Source organism: Anomaloglossus baeobatrachus, chromosome 8 (assembly GCF_048569485.1).
Source record: "Anomaloglossus baeobatrachus isolate aAnoBae1 chromosome 8, aAnoBae1.hap1, whole genome shotgun sequence".
Taxonomy (NCBI): Eukaryota; Metazoa; Chordata; class Amphibia; order Anura; family Aromobatidae; genus Anomaloglossus; species Anomaloglossus baeobatrachus.
In genome coordinates this window covers 232028020-232052448 of record NC_134360.1, presented here as the reverse complement: position 1 = coordinate 232052448, position 24429 = coordinate 232028020, and the positions used below count along the sequence as shown (strand labels likewise).

Below are 24429 nucleotides of genomic sequence, written 5' to 3'. Positions count from 1 at the left end.
CAGCGCGGCGCCGGGGATCGGTGAGTATGAGAGAGGGCAGCTAACTTCAGTCACTCGGGTGATTAGCGGTCACCGATGAGTCCTTCACTGGTGACCGCTAATCAGGACGCGGCACAGACAGAGCCGCAGCATGACAATGAAGTCGGGTTAAGTTCACCCGAGTTCATTCTGATTGTGCGGCTCTGTCTGTGTCTGCTGTCATCTGCCATTCAGCTCTGCTGCATGGCTGTCTGTGTCTGCTGTCAGCGGCCATGTAGCAGCGCTGAATGGCAGATGACATAGTAAAAAATACGCATTACACACGCATTACACACGCATTACACACCCTAGTAAAATCATTAATTTATTCAGAAATAGCATCGCACTTGCGTTGCACTCGCACCTAACGTGAACTAAAATCAGCCGAGTTTTTTTCAGCCCAGTCGGACCGATTTTACTCGCATAGATGTGTTTCCACCCTTATGGTGGGCTAGTGCTTACACACAGGAGCCAATCTGAAGACGCAGAGCTTCAATGGAAACTATTATAATAAATCATTAAATGTTATAAAGTGACAGTTTTTGCTTTTATTTAAGTGTGAATGCACTTATGTCTTTTTACTGTTCTATTGTGCTTTTTTAATTCTCGCTTAAGCTATTTTTTAAGAGGATATCATATATACATTGACCATTTCCAGCATGGTGCAATCAGAAGTACAGTTATAGCAGCCTTCAGATCTGTTTCCAAATATTTTTATACCCATGACCTTAACATATTGTATTAAATCTATTGCTTCTGACTTTTTTCCATTATAAAAATGACATTTCTATTATTTATTCATTTATTTGCACCTACTAATTTATGCAGATAACAATTCCAAGTAAAGGCAACCAGGTGCCATTCACTGTAAACACCACAGATTATGTGTGAAAACCAACACATTTGATATATGATCTGTAATCCTCATTATCATATCCCCTTATAGCAAAAAAAAAGCGACAAGTTATGCATGTTTCCTGCAGTTCAGTAATGGAGTTCTGCATCCAGTATCTTCCTATGGTGATCATATGATTAGCCTCACCAAGTTTGTTGTTATTCTATAACTGTGGTCACACATAGGCCTGCAATGGGGCTGCATACACAAAACTAAGATTTTTTTTTTTTTTTTTTTTTTTTAGCCAAGACTATTTGTATACAGTATTTGGTTTTTTTTTTTGCTATTTGAGATGCATTTACCACCAAAATAATGCAGTTACGGACATGACTAGAACTGAATGAACCTCCCAAAATGTGATTCAAAGGGACGTTCGGAGATGGAAAACTTGTTAGAATCCCTACAATGGGGTAATTCAAAGTAAAATCAGTTAGTTTAGAATAATGACAAGAGATTTGATTTGCAGTACCAATCTACATAGATTGTGCTAGAGACGTAGGACGCATGCATTTACACTGCAGTGCTAAACACAACGTAAATGCGTGATATTACGCAACGTGCTCACGAGCCCTTACCGGTCAGCATTCCCGGTTCCTCGTTTAATTAGCCAACCTGCTGAAAAGTCATCATTGCAGCATGCCCCACACATGACGTCACACCAGGCTAGCTAATCAAATGAGGAACCATGAATGACATCACTTATGAAGTTCGCTGGACTCCCTGCCACCACCAATGGAATACTGACCTGGGCGTGGCATCAAGGTCCTGCAAATTTATTAGCTCATCTCCAATTTAAAGGGGTTGTCTACTACTAGGACTTCTGATTCCACATGTTTCACCCAGCTAAAATAATAAAGCCTATACTTACCATACCTTTTGTACCGGCGCCCTTACAGCGGTGTCCGGGCTTGTAGTGCCGGGTCTTACATGAGTTTGTGACGTTACACGAGCCCCCTGTCCAATCTGTCTCCCTGCCTTCTGACCAAACAGGATGTGGCTGCACTCACTTCCTGTTGATTGCTCATTTGGTCCGAAGGCAGAGAGAAGGAAGCTGGCATTGATTGGATGCAAGCTTGTGTGACATCACAACCTCATGTGAGGCCCGGCACCGTGAGCCCGGACACCGCTAGAGGTACGGGACAAGAGTATAGGGTTTATTATTTTACCTTGGGCAACCTTGTGCAATCAGAAGGAGTTGTCCATTCTAGTAGTGAACAACCCCTTTAACACTAGAAGTCCCAGAGAGGGGTCATTTAACATTTCTACCATTGGAACCCTATGGAGCTCGAAATTCCTGGGACTTCTAGTGTTAAAACAATTTGCTTGTTCATAGAGACAGCCTTTACTATTTACTTTTTATGTTTGCGAACAAATCATGCAATTTTGCACTAAAGTGTTAATCTTTTCTTCGATGCAACTTTTTTTTTATTAATTTGCCCCTAATTGCCCGTGAGAGCTCAAACTCGAACTTGAGGTCCTGACTCCACAAATCTACAGAACGGTAAAAGAAGTGTAGAACCCATACTGTACCCATACTGTATCTATATGTACCTCCCATTTCACACAAAACCATACACAATTGTGCCATATAAGAGAGATTATTATTTAACTGCCGTCAGCTGGATCTCGAGCCATGACGACTTGATGGATAAACGCTCTGTAGGAAGATCAATCTTGTGCAACCTAGATATTGTCTGTGAAAAGAATAACTTCTAGAGTAGAGTACACTTGTGTTTCGGTGTATTACAGAAGCATTAAATGGCGGCACATGCTGTGCCTCGTGGTCCTGCAGTCTGTGTGCCGCTTTACAGGATCTTCTCTGTGCCATATTACTTTATGTGGTACAAATTACAGATATTAAATGCAATTTCCTAACCCCTGTGACGCCACTTTCTAAAATAACACATGGGGTCATATCTGTGAATGACGCAAAGCGCGTATAATAGAAGTGGCGTGGTGACTGTGCGGCTCACAGCTGACAAACTGCACTATGGCTCCTTTGTATGCATATTAATCACACATCTGTGTCAAAAGGCATGATTCATTAAGTATTTGTGTCACATGCCCTGGATGTATAGCGTGTCCTTTATAGGATCGTCATATCACGTCATCTCCCACTCTACGTGTGAATCAAGAGATACACGACAAGGGCTTAACTCCTTATTGCTACCTCATGTTCATCTGCTATTACCTGATCCGAGGCATCATTAACCCCTTCGTTAGGATGGGCCATTTTTCATTTTTGCATTTTTGTTTCTACCTCCTCTTCTTCCAAGACCCATAACTTTTTTTTATTATTAGTATTTTCTGCACACCCATTTCAGAGCTTGCTTGTTGCAGGTCAATTTGTAATTTTAAATTACTATTCATTTTTACCATATAATATACCAAAAGAGTTGGATAAAATGGTGAATAAAAATGCAATTATGCCAATTTAGTTTTACGACATTCACTGTATGGTAAATTTATCTTGGTTACAGGATTCTGCAGATCAGTATGATAATGGCGAAAAGAAGATACACAATTATGGATTTTGATTCTTTTTTTCTCGTTACAGCTTTTACTGATTGGGTCAATTAATTTCATATTGGGAATTTTGTGAATGTGGTGATATGAAATATTTTTATTAATTTATATTTAATAATGTTAAAGAGGAGTAATTGGCATTTTTAAAAATATTTTTATTCTTTTCTTTCATTCTTTAGTTATTTTTTTGGTTACTTGAACCTGCAATCGTCCTATCGGTTACAGTAAATACTGCAATACCAGCGTTTGTTCACTTTTTTTTCTGCAAGTTTTTCAAGGATAAAAAATGTTGCAGTGTACAGTACCAGCAAAATGAATGTGCCTTCTGAAATCTCATGCACAGGCTGCTGATTTTTTCCTTGCGGAATTGATCAAAGCGTTTGTTTGTTTGTTTTTTTCAAATAGACGAAATGTCAATTTTCAGCAATTTTGCAACTTTTTTCACCCGTGAATGAATGGAAAAAAATGCAAGTAAAACTGCATTAAAAATACGTATATTGTACGCAGTGTATTTTTTGCTAACACTCTGGTCTCTGATGCAGAATAATCTGATGTAAAAACTCAAGTGCACATAGCTTATTGGAGTATATACCATGTTTCCCCAAAAAAAAGACACTGTCTTACATTATTTTTTGCCCAGAAAAATGTGCTAGGGCTTATTTTTTGGGGGAAACATGGGTTGGGGGTAAGTTTACCCCCAAAAAAAGGCAGATACACCCCAGAAGAATCATATCTACCAGACCCTGGAGATCTGCGTCACTCTCGGGTCCTCCTACAATCCACAGTGGGTGTTCCCAGCAGGTCCTTGTGTGTTCTACAGTGGTCCTCCCCTGCTTCTGGCCGATACACACACACACACACACACACACACACACACCCGGTGATACCATACTGCTTCTGGTCGTCAGGGGGTCCTGGGACACTGTGAAATGCATCGAGGACCTGCGGTGGAACGCATCAAGGGCCTGCAGTGGTATGGATCAAGGGCCTGCGGTGGAGTGCATTGATGCGTTCCACTGAAAGATCCTCAATGTGTTCCTACGTAGGTACTTGTGTTCCACAGTGTCTCAGGTCCCCGGAGTAGTACGGTATCACTGGGTATATGTGTGTGAATTCCACCGGAGGTCCTCAATGCATTCCACTGCAGGTCCTCACATTCCACAGACTCCCATTTTTGTCTGGTAAGTGCGATTGCAGGGTCTGTCTTCTCTCTTTTCTCTTTTGGGGCTGTCTGCTTTGTTTAATGAAGTGTCCTGCAGTAACTTTTTTAGCTGCATGGACACTTCATTATTCAGAGTAGGGCTTATATTTAAGCCTTACTCTGAAAATTCCTGCTAGGGCTTATTTTCGGGGTAGGGCTTATTTTCGGGAAAACAAAAGTAGTAAAATGTCAGTCTTCTATGAAGCTCAGCATGTGCCTAAACGTCACAGGAAATCCAAGATTTCAGCAAAGGAGCCTTCATTAGGACTCAGCTGCCATTGGTGCACTACGAATGCATCACCTGGGGGTGTTCAATGCTGTTATTAGAGATTACCAGCAGCATGTGAATGGCTAGCAGCAGCGATCAGAGCTGGGTATGTAACACATCCCGTATTTGTCATGTGTGGAGGTAGCTCAGCTCTATAACCTGCTCCTCACTTGCAGACCCAAGTGCTGAAGTACAGTTACAACCATATTTGCAAAGGACAGGAATATAATCCCCCTCCCCCTCAAAAAAAAATCACCACAAATCTCAATGCCTACCTTGTTTATAGAAGATGGACCACGAATACCAGCCCCCAGTGCTCCTTTTGTGGTTTGTACAAGATGATGCTTACTAGGCCTCATTCTTCGTGTTTCCCACAGTAACCAATCACAGCTCAGCTTTCATTTCACCTCAAAGGAGCTCAGCTTTCATTTTATGAGTAACCTATCAGAGCTCAACTTTCATTTTACCTCAGAAGGGCTCAGCTTTCATTGTATCAGAGCAAGCAATCACAGCTCAGCTTTCATTTTACCTCAGAGTGGTTCAGCTTTCATTTTATGAGTAACCAATCAGAGCTCAGGTTTAATTTTACCCAATCAGAGCTAATCTTTCATTTTACCTCAGCAGAGCTGGCTTTTGATTTTACCAAAGCAACAGAGCAACCAATCAGAGCCCAGCTTTCACCTTACCTCAGCAGTAAGTGACTGAGGCCCTCGTCTCCTTCCTATCAGTCGGACGTTTCTCTGTGGAGGGAAGTTGTATCGTGTCCTGTGTGAGTACAACAACATGTGATAGTGGAGGGTGATGTGCACACAAGATCATTCACAGAAACAAACCACTGTTCTGCTTTACAATGTCCGGACTTTCCCGCTCCAGTAATAAGCTATATACATGGTTTGATGGATTACATAGGATTTAGGAGAGGAAAAGAGAAACAACAGGAAATTGGCATCAAAATGATCCCAGCGGGCGCACCTCAGCAGAACAACATGGCGCCAGGAACTGAAATCACCTCACCTGGAGCCACCAAGTGTCAGCAGTGCCAAGACCAGGTTAAAGGTAACCAGAAGAGATTGGCAAATTGTGGCTACTGCACATGATGGTGGACGCCGTGTGAAGCAGCTCCAGTGATGGGTGAGAGCGGGGTTCTTAGATTATCCACACAAGGGACATAATGTTCTTTTTTTAACCGTCCAAGCAATGATAAAGATGAAGCCCCTTTCAGGGCCTGATTGAAGACCAATATGTCACCCAGTGTTTCTAATGCCTCAATTTAAAAAAAAAAAAAAAAAGACAGATTCTGTCAAGTGCATCTTTATGTACAGTAAGGCCATGGGCGCAAGCTGCGTTTTGTGATGCAGTTTTTTTTTTTTTAAATCTGCATCAAAATCTGCATACCTCTCCTGAAGCCAGCAAAGTATATGAGATTTTAGATTTGCTGTGCACATGGTGCATTTTTTTTCCTTACTGTTTTGGGGCAGATTTTGATGCAAGAAAAATCTGCAGCATGTCAATTATTGGTCCGGTTTAGCAGCATTTCTTTACCCTTTGACTTCAATTCATTGACTTTCTTGATGGCCCAAAAAAACGCACCACAACAGCGTCAAAACCGGATGCGGTTGCGACACTTTTTTTGCCACAGCGTGCAGATCTGTAGCTCATGCACATAGCCTAAAGGTTGCTTTACACGCTGCGACATCGCTAGCAATGTCACGAGCGATATCACCCGCCCCCGTCGTTCGAGCGATATGTGGTGATCGCTGCCGTACTGAACAATATCGCTATGGCAGCGTCACACGCACATACCTGCTTAGCGACGTCGCTGGAGACACCGAACAATCTCTCCTTTAAGGGGGAGGTTCGTTCGGCATCACAGCGGCGTCACTAAGCGTCCGCCCAATAGCAGAGGAGGGGCAGAGATGAGCGGCCGGAACATGCCGCCCACCTCCTTCCTTCCTCATTGCCGGTGGACGCAGGTAAGGAGATGTTTGTCGTTCCTGCGGTGTCACACACAGCGATGTGTGCTGCCGCAGGAACGACGAACAACCAGCGGCATGCACCACCAACGATATTATGAAAAGGAGTGACGTGTCAACAATCAAGGATTTTCGACGTTTTTGCAATCGTTGATCGTCGCTCCTTTTAGTCACACACAATGATATCGCTAACGGCGCCGGATGTGCGTCACTAACGACGTTACCCCGACGATATATTGTTAGCGATATCGTTGTGTGTAAAGTACCCTTAAGGCCTCTTTTACACGTTCGTCAAAATCACGCACGTTTTTCACGAACATGTCAAAGGTGCGTATTGCCCTGCGTGAGCCGTGTTTATGGCACACGTGTGTTCTCCGGGTGTTCTCCGTGATAACTCATGGAGAACAGGAACTTTCTGCTCACCTGTCCCTGGCGTCGCTGTCCGTGGTGCTGATCTTCGGTCTCCGGTCCTGCCGACTCCCCGCTGCTGCAGCTTCCGGCCTCAGTGAAGTGAATATGCAATGAGCATAATGAGCGGCGGCCGGAAGCAAGTGACAGCAGCGGCAGAGACAGGAGGGATGGAGAAGGTGAGTAAAGTTTTTGGGGTTTTTTCTCAGACACGTGTGTTTTCTCCTAATACTAATATTTCTGGCACGCATAGGAAAAAATGTCAATGGTAATGGTGCCTGGAACGACAGCAGGCTGGGTGCAAATGGAACTGTCTCCGGTGTGCTGGCTGCCTGCTACCAGACAGCCAGCACACCGGACACAGTTCCATTTGCACCCAGCCTGCTGTCATTCCAGGCACCATTACCTATTCACCCTGGTCTCCTATGACTTACCCCTGCCTCATCCCATCCTCTGGTATTTGCTATCCTAAGCTCATATTCTGCCAAGCATCTATTTTTGTGCTTATCTACCTCTTGATATATATGCCTTGAAAAAGGCTCTAATATGAGCCGAAACGTTGGCATTTTGGTTGACTCCTTTTGCAGAATATGATAATAAAATATTCTTCAATATCATATTGAAATTTTTTCCTATGCGTGCCAGAAATATTAGTATTAGTACCCTCCGTGTGGTCCGTTTGCGTTCCGTGTGACACCCATGATGCCGGAGAAAAACGGACATGTTGACGTGTGGAGCACACGGACACACGTATGCTCCACATGTACATACGGTCGATGGCAGAACACGCACGTGAGTGCAGACCCATTGATTTTAATGGGTCTACGTATGCCCGTGTCTCTGGTACGTGAGGAAAAGGACCAAACACGTACCGGAAACAAGGACGTGTGAAAGAGGCCTAAGAGATACTGCTAGGAAGAGTTGAAGGAGGGACGTAGTTTGTTCTTGCTTAACATGAGAGATAATGTTACTAACTACTTCGTCTTGTCCTTAGTATCGAAACCGTAGAAGCACAAAAAATGCGCTATATATTGCGGACCAGGCCCGCTTATCATTTTTTGTCGTATCCGTCACCTGTGTGCCGCCGTTGCCTGCTTGCAGTACACCACTTGTCGCGTTTATCGCCTATGTGGGCATATTTTCCTTGCAATGTCCGGAGTGAGTGCGTGTAGTGGCTGGCTTAGTGAGTAGGTGTGCCGCCCAAGCAGCGTTTGAACTGCTCGGATCCGAGGGTGATTACTCGTGGCTCGAGGGTCTCCGGACCAGGGGGCTAGGGGCCACACTCAAATAAAGAAGGGGCTATTTACAGGGGAGATATAGTTTGTGACGCCACCCGTGGTAACGGGGAGTACCGCTGCTGCCTGTGGGAGTACCCGGGGTGATGGAATGGGGGGCAGCCAGATGATGTTACCCTCCACGGGTAGGGAAGGCCCCGGGACTCTGGATGGTAGGGTGCAGGGGAGCGCAGGGCTGCTGGAAGCAGGGAATGACCATGTACTCACTCAGGCTGGTTAGCGTGGTGCTGGATGATGTTTAGTAAAATCATTACACACACATGCTGCAGGTGAACCAAAAGTCCCAGTGCACCACTGCTGCTTGGGAAGGAGAGCACGTCCAGGTATCCGCTCCCAATAGTATTGCTGTGCTGTGTACCAATTTAGTCCGACCTCTCCGGAGCTTCGACTCCTCAGTCCCTCACACTATGTGGGCCACTACTTCACTTTTCCTGGGGGCTCCAACCTCTGGTTCCGTGTCCCTCTGGAGAGTTTCTACTTCCCTTCCTCTTCCTTAGCTCTCCTGGAGCCGACTGACTTGTCACCTCCCACCAGTCTACCTGACCCTCAAGGTGGGCGGCACTCTCCTGCTAGACCTACCCACTAGCTTGTCTGTCCTGTACTGGTGTGAGTGTGGATTGGGGGCTTGAATGTGGTTGGTAGCAATACCACTGGGTGGAACCTGGAACCAAGGAGGGTGGGTTCTGCACTATAAGGGCAGGAGTGCAGTTCCTTGTGACACCCTGACTAGTGCAGGGGCGTCACATAGGTGTGACTGGTTTAGAGGGCATGGCCTGGCGTTTCCCACACTCTATGGCGGATCGGCCGCTTATCGGTGCACACTTTGCAGTGTTGGGGAATCATGGAGTCAGTCAGTGGGGGTATGCATGGTGGTGATCGGGCTTAGTCAGTCAGCGGAAAACGACGAGCCAAAAGGGCACTCACTAACCAGGTAGAGCGCGCAGAAGGAAACCGCCAGGCCGAGCCCTGATAAGACATCTTTATTTTTCAGGTCAGTATGGTTACAGTGATACCACATTTTTATAATTTTTTATGTTTTTCCACTTTTAGACAATAAAAACAATTTCATAGAAAAAGTATTGTTTTTGCATCACTGTGTTCTGTGAGCTATTTACCGGTTTGTAAGATGCACTTTTTTCTCCCAAAACTGGGGGAAAAATGGGGATGCATCTTACAAACCGTATATGGCTTACCGTGGCAGCAGTGGTGACGCTGGGTCGGCGATACTGCGGGCTTGTGGGGTGTCGCGGTGGTGGGCGCCATTGATCTGTGAGCTGCTTTGAATCTCCCGCAGTTGACAAGATCGGCTTCAAGAAAATGGCCGCGGAGGTGGCGCTGCGGCCATTTTCTTGAAGTCAATTCAAAGCAGCATGCTGGCAGATCAATGGCGCCCGCCGCCATGACACCCCACGAGCCCACAGAAGTATTGCCGACCCTCTGCACACTGACCCTCTTGAGCCGCGACACCTCCTCCTCCATAACTGCATCGCCTACCCTGCCTCCTGGGACCATCTGAGCTGTTCCTTCACCACCGCCGCTCCCTGGTGAGTATGGCTCTCACAGAATTACATTTTAAAATATGTGGCGTTCATGGCTCTCTCAGCCAAAAAGGTTCCCGACCCTTGGTGTAGAGTGAAAGTTGTGAAGTATCATCACTGTAGCTCTTTCATTCTCCGGGGACCCAAAATTTTAGCTCTCCACAATTCATAGTACGTTGCAGCTATTTGAAGTAGAAAACCCCCAAATAATTTGATGATGTTTCTACATATGTATTTAGCTTTCTAAACAAGTGAGATAACATGAAGGTGTCCATAAAGGATGTTATATAAGACCAAGTTAACCTAATACTAAATAACTTTTTCCGACAAGATAGGATAAAAAGTTCCCCTTTAAAACTTGATGGTTCTATACTGATGATGGATTTGCATGAATTGGGAGCATAGAGACATAGATGCCATTAAATGTGTCTCTCGGTTGATACGTGTGTCTTTCGGTTGATCAATATATATATCGGATTTAGGCTTTTAGTGGGGGCTTTGCAGGATTTCAGATCAACACAGTTCCATTACAGCAATTCCTCTGTCTCCAAGACACACTAGCAGTTATCTGTCACAGCAGGAGCATTGACTTTCCAGTGAGGTCTAAGCAAAGTTCAACCAACACAAACCATAGATTCCTCTTGCTTCCATTGACTTGTAGTGGTCTACATTCATACGTCTGCAGTCTGAGTCAATGGGATATGACCAGAATAAATTCTATAGTACATGTTGCAAAATGACTGCTAGACACTGGAAACTGAAAATAATTCAAAGGTAAGTTTTGATTTCTAAGTTTTATATAACTCATTACTAACACTACACCATTTCTATAATAGGATTTTACTGGAAATTCTGCCATCTCAAGAAAAAAAATAAAAGAACATTTTCAGATCCCAGGAACAGAAACATTATGCTTAAAGCTAAAACACTTTATTTTATCTCAAGGGGTCCTAAATTCTATGCTTATTAATTTCACAATATATCTAAAAAAAGCCTACATTCCCCTTAATTCTCTGGTATAGTGAAAAAGTATCCTAGCATTTTGTAATCACCTTACAAGATGAGAATAGTCCTTACAAACTGGGATTACCCAAGACCAACTTTGATTGGTAAAAGGGGCGATGTTGTATAAGTATCTATGGAAAATATGTGCATGAGGCTGTGGTGGTAAATGGTACTGCAAGTTCAGATGTACATAACTATAAGGCTAAAGGCCTCGTCACACACAGAGATAAATCTTTGGCAGATCTGTGGTTGCAGTGAAATCATGGACATATTCTTCCATTTGTACACAGCCACAAAGCTGGCACTGATTGTCCACAATTTCACTGCAACCACAGATCTGCCGCAGATTTATCTCTGTGTGTGACAGGGCCTTTAGGCCACACAGGGATTTGTGCGAGTCCTCGCATACACTCGGCTCACGCTCGCAACACATCGGGAGCCGAGTGTCATGCGACTGTGGTCCGATCGTGTGATCAGATCACAGCTGCGGAGGGGAGGGAGGGATTTATCTCCCTATCTCCTCCGTTGCCGGCTGATGCGAAAATCGCATTGCACTCCACTGTAATGCAATTGTGGTGCGATGTTTCTCTCGCCCCATAGACTTGAATGTGAGTGAAACAGGATTGCATTCCATCAGCAGCATGCTGCAATTGTTTTCTCGGTCCGATTAGGGCTGAGAAAAAAAAGTGGTTCATGGGAGCTGCCCCATAGAGTAATATTGGACGGACTGGATTTTTTTTTTTATTGCATTCCACCTGCTCTTGCTGTGTGTGCTAACCTTAACCCTAGAACGCGCAACCATAGCAATCTACCATAGAAAACAAGTAACCTAGCAGGTCTGCGAGGCCCCAGGTATGCGTTCTAGGGTTAAATGCAAATATGGTAGGAGTTGGAGAATGATACTATGATTATGATAAGTGATGCATAGTACAAAGAACCACACTATTGAGCTGAAGGGAGCTGAAATGCAATACCATACACATGTAAACATGTGTAGCGCTATTTTCAGAGGGGAAAAAAAGCAGCCCTGATTTGCTAATCCTAAACAACCCTGTTAACCTATTGTCATTATTCCTACCAGGTTATTTGAAATTCAACTTTAGGCATCTACTAAGAACGTAATTTATAGTGTGCAGATGGTTTCTGGGAATAACATTGATCTGGGACCGTGGTTTATGTGGGTGACACAACAATGATTTCAAGTAAGATAATAAATCATATTTTTATATGCAGGTTGCATTTCATTATCTTATTATCCATCAGTCAATAATTTACCGATTAAAACACTAGAAGACACAACATGCAATGTATCATTTCCTATTACATTTCATATATTAGAGAACGTTTTTGTTATTTTGTTTTGCTTTTTCTGTAGAATGGATGTAAACGACCTCTACACCAGAACTGACAGGTTATAAAGGGTCATACATGAGCAGGAGTCTCGGGAGGGGAAGAACCATCTGCTGCCCCAATGGGGGTTCAGCTTTGATTGCTGTGACTGTGGACATGGGGAGATAGATGCTGTGACTTGTCAGGGCAATTAGTAAGTCATGTCAATGTGTCAGCATTCGCTCTACGCAAGGGAACAGTACGTAGCATTATAGGAAGCACATACACTTCCCTCTCATTATATTTATAACCAACATAGAAACTTCTATGACTTCCAGAAGCAAAGTCACAGTGCTCAGTGAGACAGAAATATCCATCATTATATTAAAGCGCACCAATCACCAGGATTTTCCTATATAACCTAAAGCCAAGTCTATACTGGCACTATCATGCTGATTCTATGCATACCTGTAGTTGTCAGCTAGGATATATAAGCTTTGAAACACAAGCAAGGAAAGTTTGTAAAATCAGCAGCTCTTTGATTTACAGCAGCTGCACTGCCATGCTGATTCTATACATTCCTTTACTTGTCAGCTAGGATGTATAGGTTTTGAAACACAAGCAAGTAAAGTTTGTAAAATGAGCAGCTTTTTGATTGACAGCAGCTGCCGATCAGCTGATAGCTTGGGTGGGTATTCATAGTGATTCCCGCCCCCCTGCCTGTCCGTCCTCCACCTGTTATTTATGCTAATTCTATTATAGAATCATTTTACTAAGTGACTAAAAGTATCTGTGCGGATTTCATACCCATGTGACCAGAAGGGGCGGGGCCTCAGCCAACATAGCTGATAATAGGAAGCAACATTATTTTTCTGTTGGCTGAGACCCCGAACCTTCTGGTCACATGGGTATGACCTTTCTAGTGATTTAGTAAAACGATTCTATAATAGAATTCGCATAAATAACAGGCATGGGGCAGGAATCACTATGAATACCCACGCCAGCTATTAGCTGATCGGCAGCTGCTGTCAATCAAAAAGCTGCTCATTTTACGAACTTTACTTGCTTGTGTTTCAAAACCTATACATCCTAGCTGACAAGTAAAGGAATGTATAGAATCAGCATGACAGTGCCAGTATAGCACTGGCTTTAGGTTATATAGGAAAATACTGGTGATTTGTGCACTTTAAGGGGATTTCCTGGGATATTGAACTCCCTGCTATAGATTCTAAAGTATTTAGAAGTATCATGAATCCTTCTATACCAGTAATGAAATTCCAAGACAGCCTTAAATATATTGATCGATAAAATATATAGTATGTCTCTACTGTTTGCGAAAGTTTAACTTTTTTAATATATCCACAAAGGACTGAAAATCTGCTGGGAAATCCACTGCTGTACATTTCATTACTTAAATTCTTCAGATTTGCTGCATATTTTACCCTCTGAATTGCAAAGACTGAAATTAACGCTCTCTGACCTCTGCAGCTACTTCCGGGTCTGCTGTGTCGTGCATAATGAATATGCACGACAGTAATGAGCTGGGCAGGAAGCTGCAGAGAGCAGAGGCTGCACAGAGCGTCGCTGGAGAAGGTGAGTTAAAAATGTTTTTTTATTTTCAATGTACGTTTTTTCCTGGTCCGTGTTTCACGGACCACACCATAGTGTGGTCCGTGGGACATCAGTGATGCCAGAAAAAAAAGACAAGTCTCTGTGCGGCAATCACGGACACACGTGTACTCTGCACGGAATCATGGTCAGTGAAAAATCATTGATGTGTGCACAGACCCATTGATTATAATGGGTCTGCGTATGTCCATGATTCTGGTACGTATAAAAACTAGCACATACGTAGCAGAATCACTGACGTTTGAAACAGGCCTAATAATGTCCACCCTCCTGTGCCACTCCCAATTATAATGTCCCTCATCCTGGGCCCCGTGCAATAATAATGATCAAAATACTTTGCCCCTTCCAGTAAGAATGTTACCCATTCTGGGCTCCTTGCAGTAATAATGTCCACCCTCTGGTGCCCCTTCTAGTAATAATGTCCTGACCCCTTGCAGTTATAATGTCCCCCATCCTGGACCCTGTGCAGCAACAATGATCAAAATATTTTGCCCCTTCCAGTAAGAATGTTCCCCATCATGGGCTCCTTGCAGTAATAATGTTTAACATTCTGTGCTCCTTCTCGGTATAATGTCTTCCATACTGGGCCCTTTTCAGATATAATGACTCTCCATTATGGGCCCCTACCAGTAATAATAGCCCGCATCCTGGTATAATGTCCCCATCCTGGTACAATATCACCATCTAGTCCCTTTCTATTAATAATGTCTCCCCCTCCTGGGTCCATCCTGTAATAATGTTACCCATTCTGCTGCTATTCTCGAACACACAAAAAAAAATTATTCTCACCTTCCCGTGCTCCCACAACGTGTGGTGCCCTCTCCTATAGCCAGTACAGAGGCTGGCAGGTGATGTCTTCTGAGTGTCTGCTATGGACAACGCATGACATCACAGCTATGTGCCGCCTGCGGTTGGCACACCGTCAGCTGCCCGCCTCTGATTGGTGCAGGGACTCCGTGGGTCTCTGCACTGCAATACATTTCATCTGAATGTGCGTGACACATATCCAGCTGAAATAGGTACTGGCTTCTGTGGACTTTTCTCCCTCAAGGGCCACATACTTTGTGATGACCATCTTTACCCCTTAACATCGTGTCATCCCTTTTATCTTTTAAAAGAATTAAGTACTCTATGCTTCTGAAAAGTGAGCTCTGCTACATCTACATATCATGCATGAAAAAAATCAAAGTAACCTTTAAAAGCAGGTTTACTGCAACAGTGCAACATACCCATAATAATAATTTTATTCATTTATATAGCGCTATTAATTCCACAGCACTTTACATACACTGGCAACACTGTCCCCATTGGGGCTCACAATCTAGGGTCCCTATCAGTATGTTTTTGGAGTGTGGGAGGAAACCGGAGTACCCGGAGGAAACCCACGCAAACACGGGGAGATCATCCAAACTCCTTGCAGATGTTGTCCTTAGTAGGACTAGAACCCAGGACCCCAGCGCTGCAAGACTGCAGTGCTAACCTACCCATCTCCTGTATAGCTATATAACAAGTAAAATGTTCCATGCAGGGGTCTGGAAAAGCTGAGTAGTATTAAGGGTGGCTTAATAAGTTGTCATTTAGCGATCCCAAAGTCAGATATAACATATAAGTTGCTGGCTCCAACGTTTAAGATCTGGTCAGATGAGGACGAGCCGAGGACTTCTGATTCTTGGAGGAAGGCTTCCTGTGAATCCAGTAGTATTCTATACCATCCATGTCTCCTAATGAAGCAGCAGCCTATGGAAATCTAGGGGAGGACGGTGCACTCTGGTTGCCGTTACGCACCTGGCATTTCCATGAATCATACCGGGAAGATAATTGTACCCTTTATAAAGGAGAGCTGGTGTCAGAATAAGACAGACACCATTGTGCAAGTTAAGGAAATCTATCCTTTTGTTCCGTGCTGGGGAAAGGCTTTCAATTCCCAAAGCGCTGTGCACAGAGGCTGCCTGACAGCGCCGTGACTGAATATCCAGATGGAAGGGGGGGTGGCGGTGTGGGGTGGGTTTGGAATCTGCGGGTGTGTGACTGAGGAAAGCCTGTGTCTTATGAATGGGGCTTTAAGCACTCCAGTACCAGGCCATTGACTCTGGATACAGGACAATAGGGGATCAGGAACAATTCCCCTCTCCCCCTCACTATACTGCCAGTGTACGTTACACCAGAGGGATCAGGATGAGCAAATGCAAAAGGTCTCCTTGATGAATGGGTGAGTCCGGGGTCTCTTGTTACATCACTCTGTATGTTTCATTGTATCTATTCCTAATCAGCTCATTTTCAATTCCGCTCACTGAGTCTGTACATAAGCATGGAGGCATCAGCCATCACTGCTCCATGCATGCACGCCTGAAAACTTCATAGGTTCCCTGTTTGTGGAGCTGACAGCACAAATTAGGGAGGGGGTGGGGGTGGGTGACATGAGGATGCTGCTGCCACAGCTGTCCTAAGAGAACTTTCATGGAAAGCAAATCTTGAAATGTACTGTATTACTCTAGTACTGAATATGTTTTTGGACTGCCTTTGCATGCATTTGTTATTGCTGTCACTATTATGCTTAAAATAGGTAGGATTCCAAGCAGAATTACAATTTAGTGGATTGATGTATTATATAGGGGGCATGATTCACCTTGCTTGGTCCACATGGTTTCTAAGGATATGTGCGCACTTTCCGTTTTCACCTGCGTTTCAGGTGCGTTTAGGGTCCGTTTTGAACTGCAGCGTTTTTGTGCCTAAATGCATGCGTTTTGGTTTTCCATTAAAGACAATGAGAATTCATGATTTCTTGTCCACACTTTGCGTTTCAAAACGCATCTCAAAATTTGCATAAGTTTGGTCAAAAATCATGCGTTCAGAAAAGGACCCTGTCAATTGTTTTTGCATATGTGGTGCGTTTTGTTAACATTGAAGTCAATGAGAAGTAGCGAAACGCAAGTAAAATCAAAATTCCAGCGTCTTACCTGCTTTTTCAGTGCAGAAAACATGCGTTTTGGACTACCAAAATGCATGCTTTTTGGACATCAAAATAATGATTTGATATGTCCCTTTACACACACACATAGTCCGACAATTAAATTTAAGAATAATATGCATTTATTGCTATTTTACCGATAAAATGTATATTACCGCTATAATTTAATTAAATATATGTTTTTCCATTATTTTTCCCATTAATATAGATTTGTCCCTTTTTTTTCTTTTTTTTCATTCTGTTGGACTGTTTAAACTTTATTTAGCAGTGTCTTGATGTTGAAAACGCATCTGTCAAAATGCAAGGGAAAAAACGTGTAAAAAGCGCTGAAAACGAATCTAAAATGCGGTAAATACGCATACGTTTACAGCGCTACATTTCTGGAAAAGGCAACTTTGGCTAAATCAATTAAGGCTAAAATGTGCGATTACAACTGCATGTAGGACGACGGAAAGTGTGCACATAGCCTTAAAGAAGTCAGTTCTTTGTGAATGCTGCCATAATTCCTTGAAAGTCCATCATTATAGCTGTGTTGGATCAATAACTAAGGGAGTTGTGAAAAGTAATAAAGTTACAATTTTGCTTGGGGAACCCATCTGATAATTCAATGCAAAACATAGAAGCAGCTTGTAGTGTGTGTCTAATGATCACAACCCTGGAGGTGGTCATCAACTGCACAATTATAGCTTCAACCATAAACAACATCTGCACAAACTTTCATGTAATATACAGTATTATCCCATACTTTATAAGTGCTATAATCCCATACTTTATAAGTGCTACATAGCACTGAGCAGTCTGGTTCTTCAGTAAATGCAGATAGGGCACAGTGGCATTTTAGCCAAATTACATACAATTTAATAAATGAGGCGATGTATACTGATATACAACAACATACAATATACCTGTAGTAAAATAGAGACCATTACACTCAAGATTCATTGTTGTCCTTACTTAGTAGGTGTCTGAAAAAAACAACTCCTTGATAACTAATAATTCTCGTCCTTCAGGTATCAGAAAAGGGCAGTTTAAAGCTACTTTCCCAAGATGAGCTTTTGGTGACTTTTTTATGTTACAGAATTTCTGCATCTACTTATGTAAATTAGGATAAATGTATTTTGGAGCTTCAGTGTTTGTAATAGTTTTAACTAAAGCTGCGTTGTTTTTTATATTTCCTGTTATTTGGCTTTGACAAAACTTTATTGATACAGCCATGTGCGGATTGCGTGCATTTTTTTTTATGTGTTTCCCCAGCAGAAACGCACTGAAAACACATATGCATTTTTTACCTACCGATTTTCAGCATCTAATGCAATTCTATGGGGGAAATCTGCACATAAAACCCAGCATACCCGCAAGAGAAATGTGCATGATGCGGATTTCAGTTTATGCTGAGTAAAAATGAAGCACAGTGGGCATGAGATTTCTATAAATCCCATCCACTTTTCTGGAACTGTAATACCCTGCAGTTTTCACAGGGGGCAGTATTATAGTAGTTATATCCTTGTACATAGAAGACAGTATTTTATATATTTGAATCTGAGGCAGTGTTACAGTAGTAATATAGTTGTACATAGGGGCAATATCAAAATAATTATTTTTTTGTATATAGGAGCAGTATTATAGCCACTATATTCTTACACATATGGGAAAGTGTTACAGTACTTATACTCTTTTACATAGGGCAGTATTATAATTGTTTTTATACATATGGAGTAATCTAGCAGTTGTATTCATTTACATAGGGGGTAGTATTATAGTAGTTATATTCTTCTACATAGGGACATGATTATAGTAGTTATATTCTTGTACATAGGATCAGTATTATAGTGGTTATATTCTTCTACATAGGGACAGGATTATAGTAGGTATATTCTTGTACATAGGGGCAGGATTATAGTAGCTATATTAATTTACATAGGAGCAGATAATAGTAGTTATATTCTTGTACATTGGGGGCAGTATTATAGTAGTTATATTCTTATACATAGGAGTAGTGTTATAATATTTATAATACATTGAAACATATTATAGAGTTTCCTGCTCTACAATATAATGTCTAGCGATTGCGAAGCATTTGCAAGGTTAGGTTTTGAATTTTATAATATTTTTATTTATACCATTGTGCCCCAACTCCAGTCCTCTAGAGCCACCAACAGTGTGTGTTTTCATGATGTTGGAATCATCACATGTGCAGGTGATTAAATTATCATCTGTGCAACACTAAGGGGTGCTTCACACACAGCGAGATCGCTGCTGAGATTGCTGCTGAGTCACGGTTTTTGTGACGCAGCAGTGACCTCATTAGCGATCTCGCTGTGTGGGACACTGAGCAGCGACCTGGCCCCTGCTGTGAGATCGCTGCTCGTCACACACAGCCCTGGTTCGTTTTTTTATTGTTGCTCTCCTGCTGTGAAGCACACATCGCTGTGTGTGACAGCAAGAGAGCGACGAAATGAAGCGAGCAGAGAGCAGGAGCCGGCATCTGGCAGCTGCGGTAAGCTGTAACCAGGGTAAACATCGGGTAACCAAGGTGGTTACCCGATATTTACCTTCGTTACCAGCCTCCACCGCTCTCACGCTCCCAGTGCCGGCTCCCTGCTCTCTGCACATGTAACTGCAGTACACATCGGGTTAATTAACCCGATGTGTACTGTAGCTAGGAGTGCAGGGAGCCAGCGCTAAGCAGTGTGCGCGGCTCCCTGCTCTCTGCACATGTAGCGACGTTATGATCGCTGCTGCGTCGCTGTGTTTGACAGCTAAGCAGCGATCTTAACAGCGACACACAAGGTCGCTGTTGCGTCACAGAAAATGGTGACGTAACAGCGACGTCGTTGACGCTGTCGCTATGTGTGAACCCAGCTTAAGAAAATCCTGAAAACATGCACAGCTGGTGGAAACTGATCTATATAGTTAGGCCTAAGACACACGGCGTGAAAATCGGAGAGAGTGGGATGCAATAAAACATCAAATTCCACTCGGACCAATATTAGCCTATTCTCAGCCCTAATCGGACCGAGAAAACAATCGCAACATGCTGCGACTGTAATGCGATCCAGGTTTCTCTCGCACCCATTCAAGTCTATGGGGCGAGAGAAAAATCGAACTGCACTCAGTACATCGGTGTACCATGAGTGCAGAGCGATAATGGGAATAGCCGGCTACGGAGGAGAGAGGGTGATAAATCCCTCCCTCCCCTCTGCAGAGCCGGCCCGCATCTCCTCAGTGCCGGCCCGCCCCCCGCAGTTGAGGTCCGATCGCATGATCGGACCTCAGTCGCAGTGATAGTCGCATGACACTCGGCTCCTGCTGTGCTGCCAGTGTGAGCCGAGTGTCATGCGAGGATCGCAGTAGATCCCCGTGTGGCCCTGCCTAAGAGTATGACACTAATTTGGTCATGATGCAGTATTATTGTAATTTGTTCTTATACATAGGCACAGCGTTATAGTATTTATATTCTTGTAGATAGGAGCACTATTACTATACTTATATTCTTATACATAGGGGGCAGTATTATAGTAGCTATATTCTTGTACATAGGAGCATCATTATAATAGTTATATTATACATAGGGGCAGTATTATAGTAGTTATATTCTTGTACATAGGAGCAGCATTATAGTAATATTATTGTACGTAGAAGCAGTATTATAGTAGTTATATTCTTTTACATAGGGGCAGTATTACAGTACTTATATTCTTAAACATAGGGGGCAGTATTATAGTAGTTATATACTAACGCATAGGGGGCAGTAATATAATAGTTATATTCTTGTACATAGGGGGGCAGTTTTATAGTAGTTATATTCTTGTAAATAGGAGCAGTATTATAATAGTTATATTATACATAGGGGGCAGTATTATAGTAGTTATATTCTTGTACATAGGGGCAGTATTATAGTAGTTATATTCTTGTACATAGGAGCAGTATTATAATAGTTATATTCCTTAACATAGGGGGCAGCATTATAGTAGTTATATTCTAATGCATAGGGGCAGTAATATAATAATGATATTCTTGCACATAGGAGGCAGTATTTTTAATAGTTATTCTTGTACATAGGGGGCAGTCATATAATAGTTATATTCTTGTACATAGTGGCAGTATTATAGTAGTTAAATTTTTGTATTTGGTGAGCAGTGTCATTTATTCTTGAACACAGGAGACAGTATGAATATGATTTATTCAAGGCTTGCCGAATGCATTGATACTTTTGGCAAAATAAGAAAAATACAAAATTATAGTTGACTTTGAAGATCTCTATATATTGCTCCATATATATGCAATTAAGTTATGTCACAATTTAGGTAATGTTGCAATTTTACATTTCCTGGTAAATGACTGCAGCTTCCATAGGATCTGTTCAGTGCATCTTATCAATGAAACTACAGTCCTTCCTGCAGTTTACTGTAATCTCCAAAATATGGACTTGCACACAACTCAATGTGGTGATGGTGCAGAGCTACACGTCCATGTAGAATTGTATCTGTGTTATGTTTACCAGATATCACAGTAAAGTACTGAATGTTTTCTTTGTGGTCAGTATGCGTAGTTCCACTTGGTATGACACTATATGGGAGCACTGTTTGGGTTTTTGCACGCAAAGTATGGCATTCTTTGAGCAGGGATACATTAGTTACCTTGAAACGAAAGAGGCAAAGGCAGTTCGATAAGACTCACTTATGGGAGTACCTGGAGTTGGCACTGATAAGGGCCCTTCCTGGGGTAGATACAGAGGGCATCTGCACTAGCACACACTATTTTGGGAGATTCTATTTTCTCATATTTAAAGTTTGCAACAAATAATGACATCTTAAGTGATGGTTACTAAACATTTCCCAAGAAAAATTGGAACACTATTGAAATGTTTTGTACCCTGATACAGTCTGTAGTCTTTGCTATGAATATGAAATCAGGTCATATCACTGAATATAAACCTGGCACATATGAGCCTCCTTGTCAGATAGAGCCACTGATCCGCCGTACAGTGCAGACGAAGCCTTTGGAATAATCAGTTACACATTGCTGAGAGCCGGTTGACCTGTATGCCACTTGTGCTTTGTACCATTCAAGGCATTTAGCAGTTTCATAAGACTATATGTGGTAATAGTGTAATGATACTACCGCTGCTTGAGCTGCAATCCTCTCTTTATCCTGGATTTATAACAAATATGTTTTGGCGGCAGGGTGGAATGGATGATGAGCCTCCTCCAGTTGCTTGGTATGTTGGCAAGATGATCAAATCATCCTTTAGATAATGTTTATTCACGTTTCTGGTGCCAAACAGGGCATGGAAATTATGCTGGATTTTTGACAGCAATAAAAATAAAATGTTAACTGAGAAAGTTATAAAACATTGGATGTTCTCAAACAGTATTGTTATTTTTATTTTTAAAGAAACCTTAACCTCTGGAAATTGCCTATTTAATAACCCATAATTGGCATATATTGAAAGATCATATTGAAAGAATACCACCACCACCCACACACCATTGTTAATACTAAACATATGCCCATGCTCAACCCATTGCCCATTCTCAACATACCAACGGTCAGTCCAAGCCATTGTCCATACTCAGCATACAGTAGTGACCAAACGTTTTGCATTTTCTTTTAAAAGTGTGATTACTTCTGTCTGGTTTTTGTGACGTCATTTTCCTGGTGATGAAAGTGCATGAAGCTGTCATTATACAAGACATTAATTTTAACCAAAATGCTTTTGAATATCAGTCTGGTCACTTGATTGAGAAAAACTGACCACCAAAAGTTTTGCACATACCATTTATTGATTACAAGATAGAGACTAAAGGGGGCTTTACACGCAATGACATCGCTAACGAGATGTCGTTGGGGTCACGGAATTCGTGATGCACATCCGGCCTCGTTAGCGACGTCGTTGCGTGGAAACGAAAGAACGACCGGTAACGATCAAAAATACTCACCATATCGTTGATCGTTGACACGTCGTTCTAATCCCAATTATCGTTGCTGTTGCAGGACGCAGGTTGTTCGTCGTTCCTGCGGCAGCACACATCGCTATGTGTGACACCGCAGGAATGAGGAACATCACCATACCTGCGGCCGCCCGCAATGAGGAAGGAAGGTGGGCGGGATGTTCGGCCCGCTCATCTCCGCCCCTCCGCTTCTATTGGGCGGCCGCTTAGTGACGCCGCTGGGACACCGAACGAACCGCCCCCTTAGAAAGGAGTCAGTTTGCTGGCCACAGCGACATCGCTAGGTAGGTAAATATGTGTGACGGGCGTTAGCAATGTTGTGCGCCACGGGCAGCTATTTGCCCGTGACGCACAACCGACGGGGGCGGGTGCTTTCACCAGCAACATCGCTAGCGATGTCGCTGTGTGTAAAGCCCGCTTAACTCATTGTTTGCAATGCCATAACTTAGTATTTTGTAGCATAATCTCTTGCTTTAATTCCTGCACCACACCGATGGGGCATTGAAGCCACTTGTGTATTCAAGACATCTTGAGGCATCTTGCTCCATTCCATTTACAACTCTGCAAACAATTCATCTTTATTGCTCTGGGTCCGGGTTGCAACTCGTCGCCCTAACTCATCACAAAGGTGCTCTATAGGGTGTAAATCAGGTGATTGGCTTGGCCATTGCAATAGGCGAACATTTTTCTTTGCTAACTATTTTTTTGCTAAATTGGATGTGTGCTTAGGATCATTGTCTTGCTGGAATTTCCAACCCCTGCCTTCTTTGGTTTTACCATGGGGCACCATTACATTTTCCAGTATATCCTTGTACATGGTAGCATTCATATTTCCATCAATTCTATGCAGGGGGCCAATGACAGATGCAGAAAAGCAGCTCCAAACCATTACATTGCTACCACCATGTTTCACTGTAGGTGTTTGGTACCTTACATCATACGTTTTCCAATTGGGCGGTATACATAGTTCTTGCCATCACTACCAAACAGATTGAACCTGGATTCATCCGACCACAACACCTTAGACCAGTGTTTCTCAACTCCAGTCCTCAAGGTCCACCAACAGATTATGTTTTAAGGATTTTTACAGTATTGCACAGGGCATAAATACATCACCTATGCAATACTAAGGAAATCCGGATCTGTTGGTATGTCTTGAGGACTAAAGTTAAGGAACACTGTCTTAGATGAATCTGTCACTTTCCATTGTTTGTTCTTTGGCAAACTCAAGCCGGACCTTCCAGTTCTTTGCAGAAATGAAAGTCTTCTTGACTGGAAATCGTGCATTCAAACCTACTGCTTTTAGCCATCGCACCACAGTTTTGCGATTCAGTTTGACACCATATTCTTCTTTTAATTTGTGCAAAATCTGTACAACACTTTTATGGACATTAGAGATAGACTTTTTCTTACTAATTGGAT

The 24429-nt window shown here is 42.8% G+C and overlaps 1 protein-coding gene across 1 annotated transcript in view; it reads left to right on the top strand.

The window, feature by feature from the left end:
• The first annotated feature begins 16076 nt into the window (after positions 1-16076).
• The window catches only part of LOC142250084 (3',5'-cyclic-AMP phosphodiesterase 4B-like), a 412078-nt gene continuing 403725 nt past the window's right edge, over positions 16077-24429 (top strand). The window contains exon 1 of the mRNA XM_075322147.1: positions 16077-16294. The gene's annotated coding sequence lies outside the window, so the exon portion shown is untranslated. The remainder of the gene's footprint in view (positions 16295-24429) is intronic.